General features: G+C 39.4%; 1 long non-coding RNA gene and 1 pseudogene across 2 annotated transcripts; one reads left to right on the plus strand and one right to left on the minus strand.

The window, feature by feature from the left end:
- Positions 1-80: 80 nt before the first annotated feature.
- Positions 81-4,784, minus strand: LOC113297130. 2 transcript variants are annotated; one of them, XR_003333338.1, is made up of 3 exons: positions 4,661-4,784; positions 1,242-1,341; positions 81-324 (listed from the first exon to the last, which is right to left on the minus strand). It is a non-coding gene; the product is annotated as an uncharacterized LOC113297130 (long non-coding RNA). The 2 variants fall into 2 exon arrangements; XR_003333339.1 differs by lacking the exon at positions 4,661-4,784 and adding an exon at positions 1,515-1,638.
- Positions 349-4,650, plus strand: LOC113297129 (annotated as a pseudogene).
- Positions 4,785-19,216: the final 14,432 nt, after the last annotated feature.

Here is a 19,216-nt window from a genome sequence, read left to right on the forward strand (position 1 = left end):
GAGACCGTGCATTTTCCTCTGCAAATTATGGTAATCGTAATATGTGGTTCGGGATTAAAAAGAAAACAAAATACTTCATTGAATTCTCATAAATACTAATTATTTGATTGGATCAGTTACAAGTACAAGCATAGAACATGGACAAACAATCCATGTGGTACAGAGAGGAAAAAACAAGCACCAAAGATCAATCAGACACGAAAACATGGACGGTCAGACCCAGGGGGGAATGCAGGAGAAAAGCATGGAGAACGGAGCTTCAGCACATTGCTCCAACTTCCGATAATAGTTTTCCTGATTGTTTTCTGTTTTCTTTGGTGCAAACTGAAAAACGGAAAAAGAGAGAAAGGTATAAAAAAATGAAACATTTTGGTGGTAGATTAACAATTCAGAACTTTGAATGGTCTGTCATGATTTTGGCATAGCTAGTAGAGACTCGAAACCTCCCATGTGGGATTCCTCTTTTAAGGCTTATTCTTTGGAAGCGTGCAATTCTTTCCAAATGCATTCAAGAACTTTTCCCATTACAGACAATGACGCAAGTACAAGAAAAAGAGAGTTAGATGATACTGTAGTAGAGTAGTGGTCCTATTACTTGTGCAACACTACTGCACTGTAAGAATCCTAAAGAAGCCATAACTAATTTGTCAACTCTCCAGCAGTAATAAAACCAACCATGTATTCATATTACCACCTCCATCGCATGCCTATAAATGCTTCACTTCTGCCTATTTCGGTTTTTATATCCTAATCCTTCTTCTCACTTGGTCCTTTGCGTGGAAAAATACAAGAAGCAGGTATTTCTCCTATTTCAGTTTTTATATCCTAAACCTTCTTCTCACTTGATCATTTGCGTGGAAAAATACAAGAAGAAGGTATTTCTCTCCGATTATCTCTATTTTTCCTCTCATATTTTCATGTGAACACAAAAGCTAGTGTGTGTCACCATAATCGTGATAATTCTTGTTAACCTAATGATAATAGAATTTTTTGAAGAATCTCCCCTACTTACTCTAAGTTCAGACAACAAGAAGCCACCTCATAAATGCAGAAGTGATTCAAGGTCTCTTAGCTTTGCCCGAACATAAACAAAAAAACACCTTCTAAAACAAAGGGCGCCATCTAATTGCTTTTTAACGTTTCAGATGTACATGTACATGCTGCATAAGATCACACGTAAAGTGATTTGAAAAAACAAGGGTTTGGTTCTTCAATTAGTATAGAATGGAAAGCTCACTTACCTTTAGAAGTTGATTCTACTAAAGCTGGTTGAAGTCCAGACGGTCTCTGCTGGATTCCATATATCCGGCTTTAAAGTTTTCCGAGCTTTAGATCTTGTCACTGATAGGTATTATAAAATATATAAGTATCCACACAATTAAGAAAAACATAAAACAGTCACGTAGCAGAGAACTCACTAATCACCTTTTTTGACTAACTATCTCCAAATAACTGAAATGGTTAAAGTAATCATGCAAATACCAGGAATTAAATTTAGAGCTATATATTCGTACCTTATAAATTGTATATACATATATTAATTACAGAGTAATTTTTCTTCCTTATCTTGCTGCAGTAAACCAGGAGTAAACAAAAATGTTTACGCTGAAAAAGAAATCTTCTTTGTTGCTGATTACCATGGCGATATTATCAATGATCCTCGAGTTAGAGGCAACGAAATCAATGACATATATAGTCCACATGGACAAGGAAAAAGTTGATGCTTTGGATCAAATGCTTGGAGATGGCAAGAGATGGTATGAAACAGTAATTGATTCTATTGGTGATAGTGACGCTGATGATGAAGAGCCACAAACACAACTACTAGAACCTCCCCAGCTCTTATACGTTTACGAAAACACCGTCTCAGGATTTGCTGCCAAGCTTTCACCCAAACAAGTTGAAACTCTAAACAAAGTCGACGGGTTCCTTTCCGCAACTCCTGACGACATGTTCAGCCTCCACACTCCTCAGTTTTTAGGTCTTCAAAATGGCAAAGGACTGTGGCAGGCTCCTAATTTGGCGTCAGATGTCATTGTTGGAATAATCGACACCGGAATATGGCCTGAACACGTCAGCTTCAGCGATGCGGGAGCCAAGTACATGTCTCCTAAACCTGCTCGTTGGAAGGGGCACTGTGAAAATGGACCCAAGTTCTCGTCTTCGAATTGCAATAAGAAGCTAATTGGTGCAAGATCCTTCTTTAAAGGATATGAAGCTGTGGCTGGAAGAATCAATGAGACAACTGATTATCGATCACCGAGAGACTCAGCAGGGCATGGAACCCACACTGCATCGACTGCCGCTGGTAATATAGTAACGGGTGCCAACCTCTTTGGAATGGCTAAAGGAGCAGCTGGCGGAATGAGATACACGGGGAGAATTGCTGCTTATAAAGTTTGTTGGCAAACTGGCTGTGCAAGCTCTGATATACTAGCTGCTATGGATCAGGCTGTTTCTGACGGGGTTGATGTGCTTTCTCTCTCTTTAGGTGGAATTTCAAATCCTTACTACAGTGATAACATGGCTATAGCAGCATTAGGGGCTATCCAGAAGGGTGTTTTCGTCTCATGTTCAGCAGGGAATTCAGGCCCATTTGCATCAACTGTAGCTAATACTGCACCTTGGATTATGACGGTCACTGCAAGCTACTTGGACCGAAGTTTTCCAACCACGGTGAAGCTAGGTAATGGACAAGTTTTCAAAGGTTCATCTCTTTATCACGGTATTCGATCGACCAAAAGTTTGCCCCTTGTTTATGGGAAGGCCGCACCTAATCGCACTGACCAAGATGCTAGGTACTGCATCAGTGGTTCCTTGAATCCCAAACTGGTCAAAGGAAATATTGTTGTCTGCCAGCGAGGCATAAACTCCCGCACTGGTAAAGGAGAGCAAGTAGAGATGGCAGGAGGAATGGGTATGCTTCTACTGAACTCAGAAGACGAAGGAGAAGAGCTTTTCGCAGACCCCCACATCTTACCAGCAACTTCATTAGGTGTGCTAGCTGCAAATGCCATTAAAAAATACGGAATGTAACAAAGAAACCAATGGCTTCAATAACTTTTGAGGGAACAGTATATGGTTCTCCAGCGCCAATAATTGCGGCATTCTCTTCAAGGGGACCTAGCCCCATTGCACCTGAGGTGATAAAGCCCGACGTGACAGCACCAGGCATGAATATCTTAGCAGCATGGCCACCCACGGTGAGTCCAACCCGACTAATGAGTGACAAAAGGATTGTCGAGTTTAACATAATTTCAGGTACATCTATGTCCTGTCCTCATGTTAGCGGTGTAGCGGCACTTCTCAAGTCAGTGCACCCAAACTGGTCGCCAGCAGCAATCAAGTCCGCCTTGATGACGACCTCTTACACTCTAAACAACAAAAGACGTCCCATTGCGGACGCCAAAAATCTTAGTAACTCCGAACCAGCAAGTCCTTATGCTTTTGGGTCTGGACATGTAAACCCTGAAAAAGCTTCAGATCCTGGGTTAGTCTACGATATCACCATCTCGGATTACCTGAAGTATATCTGCACTCTTAACTACACCTCTTCTCAGATTGCTCTATTAGCTCGGAGAAGAGACATTTGCTCGAGAAATGGACTTACTCAGGCAGGCGACTTGAACTACCCTTCTTTCGCTCTAAATTTCGTACGTGGCACCACAAATTCTACCATAACGTATATGAGAACTGTGACTAATGTTGGGAAACCCAAAAGTAATTATAGAGTGCAAGTCAGCCAGCCGGATGGATTATGATTAATGTTAGACCAAAGAAATTAAAGTTTAAGAAGGTTGGACAGAAGCTTAGTTACAAGGTGAGCTTCATGACTACAACAACACTCACCGCTTCTTCTTTCGGATCGCTGGTCTGGGTGTCAGGAAAATATTCAGTTCGAAGTCCTATAGCAATAAACTGGCTGTAATATATAAACAATTATACAAAATTTACCACTAATTATCGGTTGGTCTATTCCCCGTAGTGACCAAAAGGTACAAATAGATCCCAAACCAGAAAGTAACAAAATGATTAATGACCAGACTTTTGAGCAAAAGCCCATAGAAAGTGTCTATACTATGACTTTGTAATCGAAGAAAACTTTATGAAATAAGATGGGATCAGCATAGATGTTACATCATTTGTAGTTAGTAGTTACTTATTTTCAAACATTATTGATTCAGGTCTTCTTCATGGTTTTCAAAATAGTTCTCGAACAATATTGAAAAAGAATACGGACTTCCGTTTATCTGCTCACACAGAGATGACCTAAGCACTTAGATGTCATTTTTCTCCCAAGGAATTGCTAATACTAACATACTTAATATCTTAACCAACATTTTGAGACTGTTAAAAAAAAAAACAATTGATTTTCATGGATGTGGGAAGTTACAAAGTTTTACTACTCACCTAATATTTACTTGTCTATTAAGCTCAAGCAAGATGAAGAAATCAATTATCAATAAACACCAAACACATTCACACAAATTATTAAAGATGGTAGAAACTCAATTATTAATGATTTAAAGTTTCAAAAACCACTTGACGACATTAATTTGATCAAGGTTCGTATGCACTAATTTAATAATATAGCTCCATCAATCAATTATCAAGAGATTTAACAGAGATAAATAGTAATCTGAAAACATTCAAAACTTACCCATCTAATGATTCTCCATTCCACAGCTTTTCATGCCAGCAAACAACAATAAAACCCTAATGTCATTAGAGTAAAAAGCTAGATTATTTTCCATTTTGTCCCATTGGAGTGAGGGAGAATTTGAAAACGTAAATATGGGCCTAGCCAAAAACCAGGAACTAAGCCTTTTCGTGCCAAATAAGGTGGGGACCTCGGGTGAGCAAAAACACCCACACCACCACTCATTTTATCCAACCAATCCGTATTCTAGTGAGTGGACACCCAATCGGTTTCTCGGCGGATAGGGTCCTGGTGAATTTTTGGCACCCAATCGTTTTTACGGGTTGGGTGGAGTTAAATATCACCCATCTGTTAGACACCCATTGCGGAGGGGAGTTTTGGTGTTATAATAAAATATGAAGGATAAGTAGAGCGTGAGTAAGGTACCTACATTTAGAAGCCAGAGAAGTAACCAGGATCAGAATGAGAGAGAGGGACAAAGTTGAGGATACTATGGACTCAACATGCATGATCACTAATCTTTTTTTATCGGTGTTTATTGTACACAATATTAATATTAGTTTTTTGTCATTATATTCTGAAATCCGCCGATCCATTCAGTTCATCTGTTTATCCGTGGGTATTTTACCCGCTAGGTAATGTACTGGACGTGGGTGCATTTCTAATATTCGTCATTTTAATGGATTGGACATGGATGATACTAAATCCGCACTCACCCACCTGACCCGTTGCTCACCTCTAGGTGGGGAGTCTAGAAATGAGAGCCAATATTTTTTTTGTTTTTTCAGTCACCTGATTGAGGATCTGTACCGCAATAGCTGAACATGTTGTCATGCTAGTCTATCAGAAAGCTTCATGAGGACCGGACAAGGGAGGCGAAGCGGATAGGAGGTTGATTATTATGTCGTAAGCTGCGCAAGCTAACTCTACTTTCCATGTCAAATTCTGCAGAATTGCGTTATCGGTGATTCGGATTCGGGACCTTCTGGAACACATCAAACCTGTGAGAAATATGGTCACCAGCTGGGCTAGCTACCCGTTTTTTTTAGTTGTTCTTCAAAATTATAAGCCAGCCAAAATATACCAAAAAATTGGCTCGCCTCATTTTTTCCAACATGACGTATCGCATGAAAATATCGCCCCAGACACTTGTCCGTGGGTTTCATATCACGATGATATAGTTGAGTTTTACATCGGCTCTCCAACCCTATCATAATTTCTCTTTTTTATCTTGGCCGAAAAAAATTTCTCTTTTTATTATCTTGGCCGAAAAAAAGCAGACATCTATAGCAAAGTTGACTATATTAAGCACGTCGGAGCTTGCGAGAAAGCGAATTCGAGAAACTTCTGACTCATTATCTCGGTGTTAACTCACTATTATCATCTTCATCAATCCAGCAAAAAATCTTCACTTTTGATTTCTAATCATCTTATTTTCTCTTATCAATCATCTTTTAACTATCTTACAAGCTTTTATTTGATCTCTAATGTCCACTTTTTGACCTTTTTTCAGGACCTGATTAGAAGCACGTTGTGGATTTCCTGGAGACTTATAAAGTAGTTTTGCCTATCTGTCTCGCCTTTACTATCATACCTTTTCATTATTTCTCCTTTAGATTCTCTGATATATCCAGTTCTTAGAAGATTTTCTGTGTGTATCATTTATTCACTTTCTAGAACTCATCACTTAGGTTTTCTCAACTTATTATTTACTTGCACGCGTGCGGAAACCAGAAAACAAGCCGCCTTAGCTATCTTTGATTTCTCTATCCTAACCCATCTTCTCAAGTTTCGTCCAAGTGTACAACATTCACTAGGATAATCTTCGGAAAGATGAAATTGTTAACCACGCTTCTCTTCCTTTATCATCTTCTCTCATCAAGATATATTGCTTTCAACAATCTTTATTCTCATATGGAGAACCAAATTTCAGAGGTCCAACAAGTTATGGAAAGAACATCTCTTTCTTAGAGACTAAGAGCTCTAAAACAACCCATCTTATCAACAGAAGATTTGATACAAGGAGCCATTCTATGGAAATTCAGCTTCTTAGGAAAGGTGTACTCATGCAAATATTATACAGTGGATGAATTAGACAAAGAACTCAAGAAACTCTGGATTAAAAGTAAAGACATATATATCAAAAAAGAAGAGGAAGAAAACTGCTACATGATTAAGTTCTACACTCAAGAGGAATATGATATGGTATTCAAGCTCAGACCTTGGTTTATTGAGGGCGAACTACTAGTCATGGAACCATGGAACCCTAATGTACCTAAAAGCAGTATTGATCTTACCAAACAACTTCTATGGTTAACACTGTACAACATGCAACCTGAGTTTGCTAATAGTCTCATATTTAAAAAGATTGCATCCATTATGGGAGAAGCGAAAGAGTTGGATCCTCCTGATTGTGTTGTTCCAAAAGGAAAGGTTCGAAAGGTTAAGGTACTCATAGATGTAAGAGATCCATTAAGAAGGGGATTCTGGTTAACAAATGCAGTGGGCGAACAAGTGTGGATCAGATTTTTTTATGAGAAGCAGCCTTTTAATCTTTGTGGGTTTTGTTACACTATTGATCACAAAGAACAAGAATGTGAAACAATATATAACTTCCTACTTCATCAGCAACGAGGTTATCTTTCTCAAACTCTATTTTTGATCCTCTTTCTTGGTCTAACCCAGATACTAGAGGAGTTAAAAGCAGCTACTACCAGAGGAGTTCAAATTATAGTAGACCAAGAAATTGAACATGCAGATATGAAACATGCAGCAGAAGTAGGTAATAAAGGCATGAAAATAGTTAATGAGGATCAACAGATACCTGCACAGAACCAAATGCAGGAAAATATTGTTAATCAAGGTGGTCCAGCCCATCTTTCCTCACAGTTGATGAGCTGTGCTAGACAACAAAATCAATTGCTGAATCACGGAGTCAACTCACAAACTCGCAATGAATCGGATGTGGAACTAGGTTGTAATGAGCAAGGTATGATACAAATTCACTTTAGTCGTGGAAGAGATAAGGATGCTTTTGTTCATAGGAAAGGAAAGAGAATTCAAATGGAGGAAGGAGGTCCTAGTAATTATCAGGGTATCAATTCTTTGTTATCTCCAGAAATTAACATAGAGACCTCAAATATCTTAGAGTATATTTCAAATCCCAATTCCAATACAGATAATGTTGAGGGTAGAAACAATGTCAATGTTGAAGATAGAATTGATCCGGCTTTACTCAGGAATTATATAGCCATGGGTGAATTCGACGTCACTTTTGATAATTACAATGTTGATAACTTAGATCCAGATCTTATTCACCCTACTCGTTGCTTCAAACAGCCTCTAAAAAACCTTATCAAAAACTTTGAGCAACCCACTCAGTCCATTCAAAATTCATCTAGCCAAATTGATTAATCTGATGAAGGCACCCTGATTATTAGTGATGCTCAAACTGATTCACCTAATTCTATTCCATCTTATCATAGGACAGTGTCTGAGCAGAACTACTCTAAGGCGTTCAAAGACAATTCCTCAACTGCAAACAATCATGTAATCTTTTTCTTCATATATTGTTATTCTTCTAGTAGTTTTACTCAATTTGCTGGAATTCCCCATTTTCATAATTTTCATTGCTTAGTTTTTAACTCTCTTGTTAACATGAAAATTCTTAGTTTGAATGTTCAAGGATTTACATATAAAGAAACTAGAGACCATCTAGCAGACATTATATTTCAACACAATCCAGATATAATATTTCTAGTTGAAACCAAAATAAAAGAGGATAAGGCAAAAATTTTAACAAGACAATACTGTTACCCAAATTCCTTGTTTGTAAGCTCACAGGGTCTGTCAGGTGGTATCATCCTTCTATGGAAAAATGGTTTTCCATGTGATGTAGTTTCTTCTCAGGATAACATGGTACATTTATTAATAAAGTTTAATCCTTGTTTGTAAGCTCACAGGGTCTGTCAGGTGGTATCATCCTTCTATGGAAAAATGGTTTTCCATATGATGTAGTTTCTTCTCAGGATAACATGGTACATTTATTAATAAAGTTTAATCCTTGTAAAGAAGAATGGATTCTTTCATGCATTTATGGTTCAACTCACAATGACTTGAAGAAAATCCAACGGAATTTCATCAAAGAGTTGAGTCAAAATGTGTTTCAGTCATGGGTGGTACTAGGTGATCTTAATGTTCATATAGATGCTAAGGGTCAATCATCAGATACTTCTTTTCTTCCACTATAGATGCTGCTGGTCTCATGGATTCAGGTTACATTGGTAGTAAATTCACATGGTCAAATAGAATTAATGGAAAGGGTTACAAAAGATCAAGACTAGATATGGCTCTACACAACTCTCAATGGTAGATTGAGTATCCTGATTCTACTCTTTATCATTTACCTTTCCTAGGTTCTGATCATTGTCCAATCCTCTTAGTAACAGAAGAAGATTGTAGTAAACCCAAAAACTGTTGGAAATTCTACAAGTGCTGGCTCAAGGATCCTTCATGTTCACAACTAATTACTAGCTCGTGGAATTCTCAAAATAGTCTTTGTTCAAATCAAAACATTCAACAAAAACTTACCATTATAAGGAAGAATTTATCCAAGTGGAAAAAACAAAAATTTGGATATATAGAGAATCAATTACAGAGGTTAAAAGGTCAACTTTCTTATCTTCAATCATTGCCATTTGATGATCAAACCAACTACCACATTGATGACATAATAAACAAAATAAATCATTGGAAAAGTATTCAGGCAGAATTCTGGCAGCAAAAATCCTGTGATCACTGGGTCAGGGAAGCAGACAATAATACTTCTTATTTTCATGCTTTTTCTAACAGAATGAGAGCCAGAAACAACATTGTTTCTTTAAAAGACTCACATGGTAGATGGTATCATACTAGTAATGACCTAGCTAACCTGCTTACCAGCCATTTTTCAAGAATAACAACCACAACCAATCCTTCGTTTTCAGATTCTTCATTTGATCATATTCATAAGGTAATTACTCCTTCAGATAATGACAGACTCATGCTAATTCCCACTAAGGATGAAATCTATAATGTGGTTTAAAGCATGCCTAGTTAGAATTCTCCGGGACCAGATGGTTTTTCCGCAGGTTTCTTCCAAACCCAGTGGAATACAGTAGGGGATGACATTACCAATATGGTGCAGAAATTTTTTAAAACTCGGAAATTACCAACTCATCTAAACCATACTTCCATTTGTCTTATTCTGAAAACTCAATACCCACCAACAACAAATGACTATAGGCCAATAGGCCTGTGTAATAACTCCTATAAAGTTATATCAAAACTATTAGTTAATAGGATGAAGACACTGATGGACAAAGTTATATCCCCTACTCAGGCTGCATATGTTCCTAAAAGATATATAAATGATAACATCATTATAGCGCATGCATTAGTCCACTCAATGAAGAAATCAAAGTCTAAGAAATGGTATATATCTCTTAAATTAGATATGTCAAAGGCCTTCGATCGACTGGAATGGTCTTTTCTAGATCATATGCTTCAATCATTAGGCTTTTGCATAGAGTGGCGAGAACTGATCCATCAGTGCATATCAACAATTCAAATTTCTATAAAGTTGAATGGTAGCTCTTGTAGTCAGTATCATCCCTCGCGTGGTCTTCATCAGGGGGAGCCATTATCCCCATATTTGTTCATTATATCTATGGAGTATTTGTCAAGAAGTCTCTTCCTAGATGAACAGAATAACTTAATTAAGGGTATCAAGGTGGCAAAAGATGCTCCTCCAGTTAATCATTTACTTTTCGCAGATGATTGTTTGCTCTTCTTTTAAGCTGATCGAAGAAGTATTTCTTCTGTTCTTGATATATTAAGCAATTTTGGAACTATATCGGGTCAGATGATAAACTTTTCGAAATCAGCCGCATTCATTATAAGAGACCTTTCACATCAACAAAAACTGGAAATAATCAACAAACTAGAAGTCAGACAACTATGTAAATCTGATAAGTATTTGGGTCTGCCGATTCTGCTTGGTAAATCTAAAACTTCTTCTTTTGAATCAATTAGTGATGCTTTTAACAACAGACTGAGTGGCTGGAATTCTAAACTCCTAGACCAACCAGCCAGAACTACCATGGTTAAGTCAGTTTTAAACTCAATTTCATTGCATTATATGAGTAATTTTAGACTGCCAAAGTATACCTTAAAGCAACTTGATGCTACACAGAGGAAATTTTGGTGGGCCATAAATTAAATAAAGGTATCAACATCATTGCTTGGAATTCACTATGTAATTCAAAACATGAGGGAGCTTAGGATTTAGAAATTTAGAACAATTTAACATGGCTCTATTAACAAAATTAGCTTGGAAACTATGTACAGAATCAGAACAGCTATGGGTGAAACTTCTGAAGCCCAAATATTCACCTTATTGTGATTTGCTACATCTTCAAGAAGAACACTCTAATTCTTCATGGATAAAAAAGAGATAGAGCAGGGCCTTAGTATAGTTAGAAAGTTTCATAGGTGGGACGTTAGATGTGGCACTAAAATTATCGTTTGGTACGATAAATGGGCTAAGGGGTTAGATAAAACACCTACTCAAAATAATTCATTTGCACAGCCTGCTAGAATTTTTTATGTCTGTGATCTCATGTTACAAAATGTTAGAGCATTGCTCGGTCGAACTCGCAAGCGTTGCTATCTCAAGCTTGTGTCAAATTTAGTTGTCAAAACTATATGTCTTGATTTCTAGTCTACTTATAGCGAAGTCTCAGACTAGGATAGTTAAGTGTAGTTGAGCTCCAGACTCCACGACGATCATCTTACGAAGACGAAGAACTACTCAAGGAACCAGTGGAACTTCATCCGACTAAAAGGTATGTGGAGACTTGAACTTATCTATCACTCAAAAGTCTATTTACTTTATCTCCTACTCTTGAGACAAAAGTCGTATAAGTATGATAGTTTTCATACATACACATTTTCTATTTCGGGCCGAGTCCATCTCCCTATCTATTTCTCGAAATATGTGTTGGTAAGATTTCGTTTTAACCATTTTTATCTTTACCCGTGATGAAAGTCATGATGACGTTTCGATCTCTTGAAAATCGCTTTGATGACGATAGTTGTGAATAACGACTATTATAACATTATAGAAGAATGTTTCAATGATTGAAATATAGAGTTGAGATTATGTAACCATCTATGTATATAAGCATATATAGTGTGTTCGCACATTAGTGTATAAATCCATGTACCGGTGTTGATGGTGGTTTTACGAATAGGGCTAAAATTGTAAAACCATGTATTTAATGCGCTGACGCCCTGCAAGGGTATAAAGCCATTTAAGAAGTGATGAGTGAAAAAACATCTTCACTCATTGAGAAATTCAATATGTATGGAATTCATTCAGAATGGTGCAACAATCCCGAATATTTTATGAATTTTCCTAGTAGCATTATCCATTTAATGCATTGTGTGCCTTGTATTTTCCTACGCTATGTTCCGCAAGAGAACCCTCAATGTTGGCATGACATGACCATTAATGTTCACTCTCAGCAGAGTAGCATGAATCTCCCGAAGTGTCATTATTGAAGTCTGCATGAAAGTACTCACACAGGCTGCATCGTTCTCTGACAAAGAGATCTTCGTATCGACGCGATTTTAAGAAGCTAGCTCGATCGAACTCGTTTAAATTCCTCAAAGGAAAATACAGACTGTCTACATCAATCTCAAAAAACGATCACGGCCACACAATTTGGCCGCATGATCCAACAAGTGTAGCCTACTCCTAATAGAGCTAGGAAATCACGGTGGTGACCACTAGCGGGCCCACTAGTACCCTAGTCGATCGAGTCCCACTAGGTAAATTCCTAAGCACTACGAACGTCAACCCTTATGGGTATTCACGCTGTTAAGAAACTAGCTAAAACGAGCAAAGACCGTTAAAAAAGGTCTTTAATACATCATGACCGTCCAACTTAGCCAGCCTAGTTGGACGGTTAAGATCTTCCCTGGAACGATCAAAAAGGCGCCTACATGCACATTGGCGGCCCGACTTCCCCCCTGCTCAATCGACCTGCCCACGACAAGTTCATAGAGCAGCAAATCGTTTGCCCAAATTAAGGCAAACACGTTTGTTTCCAAAACCCTAATTAGGTACCGGTGCCGCGGTAAGAAACTGTCGCAAATCGATCGTGTTCGTCCAACTTGGCCAGCTTAATTGGACGTCTTAGATTGCGTTTCGGACGATCAAGGAGGTGCACATAATATCACTGTCGGCCCAACATTGTCCCCGTTCGATCGACTTACCTGTGGGAAGTCAATGACGCAGCAAATCGCCTGATCGAACTAGGGTGTACGCGGCTTTCCTGAAACCCTAATTCTTATTCGCGGAAGTATGCTACTGTCGCAAATCGATCGAGACCACTCGTTTTCTCCAGCCAAATCGAGTGGCTTAGATATGATTTTTGATGACCCAGGAGATGTCAACACGCTCATATATGGCCAATCGGCCTACTCGAATCAGCACACGACACTTGGGTTCGATCAGTTAAAACAGGGTGGGCGCGCGGCCACCTAAATCAGCGACAGCTGATAGCTATCTCAAAGCCACCTCGTTCGTCCGTCTTCGCCGACTTGGCCGGACGGCTTAGATTGAGTATTAAGCGATTTATGGTGCGTGGAAATATCACTGTCCACCCCCCTTCCGCAAGGAATAATCGTCCAAGTTATGCCTTGCCCGTGCGGCTCCGGACGATCGCCCAAAAACGGCTCTCGCGCTGCTTCAACAGCAGCCATTAACTGCCGCAAATCGTCTCGACCACTCAACTTGGTCGGCCGATTTGAGCGATCCATATCTAATATAGATCGACCGGTAGGATTTTAGAATGGATACCATCTGTCACTCTCCTACAGGGAGCGATCGACTAAGCAATAGCTCATCCCTGGAGCTACCAAATGATCGCCCAAACGTATCCAGTCACGCTCTTCTTTTAAGACGATCGACTCGCGACTAACTTAGACGAGCTTTAAAACAACGATGCTTCATCGACTATTTTGAGCTGCTTAAAAGCGATGCTTTACGTGCATCGAGTACATACGATATCTTATATCGGCTTCACAAACAGCTTAGTTGTTTAACCTAATAGCGTCACGTGCTATTCTTTGCAGCAAGTCACACGACTTGACCCACTTACTCGAGACATCAAACGTGTCACAAACTTGGGGATGCTCACTGGGGTATTGGTCTGGCGGTTTACAGCGTGCGACGTGCAACGCCCATTACGAGAAAGTGTTAGGAAAATACAGACGGTCAGCAGTAATGAGAGTAGTGGGTGAAAGAGTGACTGATTTTCCCTCATAGTGGAAACGTGACGATCACCACCACCTACACAACCCCACTACTCCATTACTCAATCTTCTCCACTTCCTACGAGATCAGAGGTTTACGCTCAATGACGTATAAATAGGCTTTCAGCCTATTTCAACAAAAGACACAAACAACGCAAGTGTTAACACAAGTATTCAGAAACCTTCAAGAACTGATAGCTTCTATTCCAGTTCAACATTCTGATACAAGTCATAAACAGCCACACCTTCATAATTCAACATTCTGATCTCAAACACCTTCTTCTCTTCCCTCCCTAAGATCAACCCTTCTCCTTCACTTTGTGACCGAATTGAATCTGGAACATCCATTTCTTGGTTTAGGCCAGAGTTTTACAGATTGATCTCTCGAATCTAAAGTACTCCCGTGCAGTGAATTGTTTAGGGTTTTAATTCGTTTCTCATCAACATACCCAAAATTACCAAAAACAGCAGAACCAGTTTTACCCTCAAACAATTGGCGACCATAGTGGGAGGTTGATCTCTCGGTTGCAAAAAATCGATTTAAATCTTCATTTCAATCTTCCTATATTGAGAACGGGTAGATCTTAGTTCTAAAAATCAATCATTAACCTGATTTCATTCCAATCACCAATCTCAATTTAAAACTCAGTCCGTAACCTGATTTTATTCCAATCACCAATCTCGATTTCCGCTCCGTGATGTATCCCTACCAGTTGAATTCTTCAAAAATCACAAGTGATTAGAATCCAATCACCATGGAAGACATGACCAGGATGTTAGAAGATGTTCTCGCGAATCAAGCTAACATCGCCGAGAAGCAAGACGAGATGTTTCATATTCTAAGGAATGTAAACCGATTGTGGGAGGAATCGACAAGTTTCCACCCAGCGAATGCTATCAACGATACAGACATCAGACATGAGCATAAAGGAAACAATCCACAAGATGCAACCAACAGCAAGGAGCCGAAACAGTTTCACGGGGAAACGACTCGCCAAGAGAGTCATGGTACCGGCGAGATAAAAGATAAGCACCCAGCTTACGAAGATTTGTTAAAAAAATCTGTATCAAGAGACCCTCGCAGAAGTCTATAGGGTTATTCAACAATGCGCAGCCTCAACTGCTCATACTCTGCCAGAAGTACCTGAAGAAGGAGAAATTAACCAAGGTCTTCAAGAAAACAAAGATTGCACTAATGAACGGTGCTTAGTTCCACCACCTCATAGTGCTACTGTTACCGATGCAGAGTCCTTGAGAAAATTTATGCGTCTACAAGATCATCGAGCTAAACGGTCTGCGTTTGCGTCAAATACGTCGCCTCTCTACTCCGCCCTTGAAACGAGCTTCGTACCAAAGTCCGCGGGAGTTCTCACAACGACAGCCGTTAACACAAGAGAAACCAGCTCTGGAATACCCGCACTTCCCATTTCTAACAAGGAAGATTCTGGAATTACTAGAAGTTTGGGTACGAGACGGGGAAGTTCAATTACCTCCCGTATGGCGTCCTCCAAATGATCAAGAGATGACGGACCCGAGGTACTGCTACTGCCACAGATTCATTCATCGCTTTACCAGTGAATGCAATGGCCTGAAGCATATTCTCCAAACAAATATTAACTCAGGTGAGTTACCACCTTTCTCCGAAAATTAACGTGCGCAGTTTTATCGAAGTGATCGAACCAACTACGGGTTTCTCGAGGCGGTAAGAAACTTTCGCAAATCGATCGTGTCCGTCCAACTTGGACAGCCTAATTGGACGGCTTAGATTGTGTTTCGGACGATCAAGAAGGTGCACATAAGATCACCGTCGGCCCAACATTGTCCCCGTTCGATTGACTTACCTGTGGGAAGTCAATGAGGCAGCAAATCGCCTGATCGAACTAGGGTGGACGCGGCTTTTCTGAAACCCTAATTCTTATTCGCGGCAGTATTCTACTGTCGCAAATCGATCGTGACCACTCGTTTTTGCCAGCCAAAACGAGTGGCTTAGATCTGATTTTAGATGACCGAGGAGATGTCAATACGCTCAATGAAAGCTCTTTTTCACATATATCTAATCGTCCTACTCGAATCATCACACGACGCTTGGGTTCGATCAGTTAAAACTGGGTGGGCGCGCGGCCACCAAACCCTAAATCAACGACAGCTGATAGCTATATCAAAGCCATCTCGTACGTCCGTTTCTCCGACTTGGCCGTACGGCTTAGTTTGAGTACTAAGAAATCTATGGGGCGTGGCAATGATCACTGGCCACCCCCTTCCGCAAGGAATAATCAGCCAAGCTATGCCTTTCCCGTGCATCTCCGGATGATTTGCCAAAACGGCCCCTCGCGCTGCTTCAACAACCGCCATTAACTGCTGCAAATTATCTCGACCACTCAACTTGGCCGACCGATTTGAGCGATCCAGATCTAATTTAGATCGACCGGTAGGATTTTAGAATAGCTACCATCTGCCACTCGCCTACATGGAGCGATCGACTAATCAATAGCTCATCCCTGGAGCTACCAAACGATCGCCCAAACGTGTCCGGTCACGCTATTCTTTTAAGACGATCGACTCGCGACTAACTTAGACGAGCTTTAAAACAACGATGCTTCATCGACTATTTTGATCTGCTTAAAAGCGATGCTTTACGTGCATCGAGTGCATACAATATCTTATAACGGCTTCACAAACAACTTAGTTGTTTAACCTAATAGCGTCACGTGCTATTTTTTGCGGAAAGTCCCACGACTTGACCCACTTACTCGAGACATCAAACGTGTCACAAACTGGGGGATGCTCACTGGGGTATTGGTCTGGCGGTTTATAGCGTGCGGCGTGCAACACGCCCGTTACGAGAAAGTGTTAGGAAAATACGGACGGTCAGCATTAATGAGAGAGCACTGGGTGAAAGAGTGATCGATTTTCCCTCATAGTGGAAACGTGACGATCACCACCACTTACACAACCCCACTATTCCATTACTCAATCTCCTCCGCTTCCTACGAGATCAGAGGTTTGCGCTCAATGACTTGTATAAATACGCTTTCAGCCTATTTCAACAAAAGACACGAACAACGCAAGTGTTAACACAAGTATTCAGAAACCTTCAAGAACTGATAGCTTCCGTTCCAGTTCAACATTCTGATACAATTCATAAACAACCACACCTTCATAATTCAACATTCTGATCTCAAACACCTTCTTCTCTTACCTCCCTAAGATCAACCCTTATCCTTCACTTTGTGACCGAATTGAATCTGGAACGACCATTTCTTGGTTTAGGCCAGAGTCTTACAGATTGATCTCTCGAATCTAAAGTACTCCCGTGCAGTGCATTGTTTAGGGTCTTAATTGTTTTCTCATCAACACACCCACAATTACCAAAAACAGCAGAACCAGTTTTTACCCTCAAACAACCGGAAACTAATTGTGTGCATATGTGTGCTCACGGAATTGGTAAAGGAGACAGGTTGGGTAAGCGTACCCGTACGCGTACTGGCGGAATATTTCCTCCCGGAAAATTCTGCTGAGTTTGTAGTTTACAAACTAGTAAACCAGTCACCTTAGGTACGCGTACTGGCGGAACTTTTCTACCCGAAAAATTCTGCTGAGTTTCGAAACCAAAACCAACTCAATCCGGTTGCTAAGGTACGCATAACCGTACAGTACCCAAGCTGGTTATTTTCTCAAATCGGTAGTTCATGAACTTAAACAATAAATTATAAGGAATGCAATCTTTGCAAACCATGTCTATATTGTTCATGAATTGATTCAAATGAATCAAACCGATTCTGTTTCAATTGTGTTTATGTATAAAGACCTAAGCAATTCAACAACTCTTCAACTAGTTCTTTTGAAGTTATTTGAACTAGTTATGAAGAATATGAATATGGTTAATATGAAAGTGCTCATATGGCTAACCATTGGTTAACTATTCGTGAACCAACTAAGTGTACACGTTTAGGTATGGTTACTCAAACCTAAATGAAATAAATTTCTTTTGTGTATGATAAGCTAATTTTCGATCCAACAGTTGAAAGATATTAGCTTGTATCTAATCAGGTTTTCATCTAACGGTGAATATTGAATGCTTTGTTACTAAGATAACATTGATTGCAAACCCTGATTTGAAAACTATATAAAGGAGAACTCTAGCAACTGGAAAAACTAATCCCCACACCTCCTGTGTGATACTAGTTGGTTTAGCTAGAGTCGATTCTCCTTTAAACTTAGGTTTCTTCTCGAGACCCTGTAGGTTAACGAATTTAAGACTTCATTGGGATTGTGAAGCCAGATGAAACTACTTTTCTTGTAGTTGAGCGATCTGATCTTGCCATTTTCTATCGTACGAGTTCAATTGAAATAATTGACTTGAGATTATATCTCTGATAGGGCAAGATAAAAAGAAATCACAAACATCTCCGTCTCATCGTTTGTGATTCCACAATATCTTGTTTCGCTATTGTAGGATCAGAATCTCGCAACAACGACATGCTTGCGAAATTACTAGCAATACATCACGAAGACACCGCAGTATGATTTCAGAAATGACATAATAGATGACATCAGCTTAAACGTGAGAAAAGTATGATGATCGTGCGAAATTTAGGATGTTTGATAAAATACCGCAAGCCAGATCCGAAATTAGGGGAAATGTTAGTTGTACCCCACCATATATGAGCTGTCATCCATTATGTAAATACCTATATAAAGAGAAAGGAAAGAGAGAGAAAGGAGGATAATCAAAAAGAAAAAGGAGAGATACACTTTAGGGAGGACACATTTGTAGAGAGAGAGAGAGCAGAATTTGTATTGTTATCTTCTTCTTCCTTATTCAACCAAGAGCTCCAAATACTCATTAATGGAGTCTCAATTGTAATCTATATGTAATTACAAACAATCATAGTGAAGATACCTAACCCCGTGGATGTAGATCACATTGATCGAACCACGTAAATCTTGTGTTTTATTTTCTATTTTCATTATCTTTATCTTTATTTTCATATCAAATAAGTTTGGATCTAGAAATTATAGTCATGATAATACAAGGGGTGTGTTGTGGGATTTCCTGCAACTACATTTTGGCGCTAGAAACAGGGAGGAGTAAAGGATTTATCCCTCCTGTAGCTTGTTGGTTCAAGAAATTTCCATGAAGATTAGCTATTGTTCATATTTTTCTAGATCTACAAAGTTTAGGTTCAAAAATGG

Source organism: Papaver somniferum, chromosome 7 (genome assembly GCF_003573695.1).
Source record: "Papaver somniferum cultivar HN1 chromosome 7, ASM357369v1, whole genome shotgun sequence".
In the NCBI taxonomy this organism is placed as follows: Eukaryota; Viridiplantae; Streptophyta; class Magnoliopsida; order Ranunculales; family Papaveraceae; genus Papaver; species Papaver somniferum.